The 2,181-nt window shown below is 34.7% G+C and overlaps 1 pseudogene; it reads left to right on the forward strand.

Moving 5' to 3' along the window:
• Positions 1-1,757: 1,757 nt before the first annotated feature.
• Positions 1,758-2,181, forward strand: part of LOC107664795 (26S protease regulatory subunit 4-like) — an 11,726-nt pseudogene continuing 11,302 nt past the window's right edge.

Below are 2,181 nucleotides of genomic sequence, written 5' to 3' on the forward strand. Positions count from 1 at the left end.
GGTAAAAATAGCTGTTTCCCCAGTAACGCTGTACACAAAGCAGCACTGCGCTCACAAACGCTGCTTTATTTTTAGGCATTACAGGCATGATGAAATGAAAATGAGACCAATCACCGCAGATTAGCGTCACGCAAAGGAGAGGTTTGGAAAAATTAATCGTTGAGCGAATCGTTTGGGATTCGTTGAGCACGTAAGGAAAAAAAAAAAGCATATTATAAGACAATGAAAGTGTTTGTTTTTTTACCTTGCATGCATGTCAACCTGTTGTTGGGGACTCCCAAAACCAAAATATGAACCTTTCATTACCCATAATAGGGGCACTTTAAATGAAAATGGAAAACACAAAAGTAAAATCTCATCAGCCATTACTCCAGTCTTCAGTGTCACATGATCTTTCAGAAATCATTCTAATATGCTAATTTATTATCAGTGTCGAAACTGTTGTGCTGCTTCATATTTTTTTGGAACATGTGATACTTTTTTCTTTGATTCTTTGATGAATAAAAAGTTAAAAAGAACAGCAGAACAACTTTATCACTTTTTATCAATTTAACACATCCTTGCTGAATAAAAGTATTAATTTCTTTAAAAAAAAGATTTACTGACCCCAAACTTTTGAATAGTAGTGTACTTGTTTTTTAAGTGTAGTTTTTTTAAATAAACACTGTTCTTTTTAACTGTCTATTTATGAAAGAATCCTGAAAAAAAAGTATCACATGTCCCAAAACTATTAAGCAGCACAACTGTTTCCAACATTGATTATAAATCAGCATCTTAAAGCATCCTAGAATTATTTCTAAAGGATCATGTGACACTGCAGACTGGAGTAATGAAGTAGAAAATTCAGCTTTGCATCACAGGAATAAATTACATTTGAAAATATATTAAAATAGACAACTGTTATTTTAAATTGTAAAATATATTTCACAGTATTACTGTATTTTTGATACAGTCCAGATTGTTTTTGAGGCCACTATGAGTCTGTGATTTTTGCATACATGTGCTTAAATCCTAAAGTGATTTTTGAGTAAGAATGTTTGCATGGTTAGTGAATGAGACCCATTTTTTTGGAAATAAATAAATAATGTATTGCTGCTGATTTGGACCTTGGACATTTGAGCTGCTGTGCTGTGTTTATCATATTTCACACCAATCTCTCTAATTGAGGCTTTGTATACTTGTAGTGCATTCATTTGCAAACAAACAGATGTAATTTATTACTAGGCCATGGTTTTCTTGCATATTTCAGCACTGTCACAGTATGGTAATATATTCATTATGCCTAGCTTACGGGGAAGTGTGACATTTATGCATTGGTAGATTGGGAAATGAATCATGTGCTTGCATTGCATCAGTTATACTGAGAATCTTTATGGGAACTTTTCTATGAACTTCATCTGCATGAATAATGTCTTAATTCATTAAGGCAACAGTATCTTGAACTTTGTGTCTTCCTCATTACACTGCTAAGTCGTATCATACTATATTTGCTTAGCAGATAGATGTACTGCGAAAGGACATATCGAAAAAGAACACCATTACAGTTTGTGACAAAATAAATAAATACACTCTGTCCTGAATTAAGGTCTTTTTTATTGTTTGAGAGTGTGTACTGTATGTGGCTGGTCCAACATGAAATACTTATAAAGCTAATGGTTCTTTCCACTTATTGGCAGCACTCAGACGAAAAGATGGAACGGAGCGTCTTCAGATCAAATGACCAGAGTTACAATATGTCATGATGTTAGGAGGTTGCTATGGAAACTCTGACTCTGTGCAAGAGGGATACCTCTTATCCACCAGCCTCAGGTGGTAAAACGCTGATAGCAGTGAATATGAGCTCCATGGGGGAGATGTTTTGGCTGGTGCTGTGAAGAGTCTTTGTTTCTGGTTCTCCAGGGCTGGTTGTGTGACGACCCCCTGCAAACCTGCCTAAACACCACAGAGGCAATCAGACAAAACAGTGTGAAATCAAAAAAGACGATGATGAAAACAGCCCATGACCTACATTCAGTAAATAACACAACCTGCAATCATACATGACAAAGAAACTGTCGAAGTTCACATACCTATGAACCAAAAACACACAGTTCATATCAGCCATATCATGTTTTGCTTATCATGTTTATTAAAATGGCTCTATAATATATATATATATATATATATATATATATATCAATG

This window comes from Sinocyclocheilus anshuiensis, unplaced genomic scaffold (genome assembly GCF_001515605.1).
Source record: "Sinocyclocheilus anshuiensis isolate Anshui unplaced genomic scaffold, SAMN03320099.WGS_v1.1 scaffold135, whole genome shotgun sequence".
Classification (NCBI taxonomy): Eukaryota; Metazoa; Chordata; class Actinopteri; order Cypriniformes; family Cyprinidae; genus Sinocyclocheilus; species Sinocyclocheilus anshuiensis.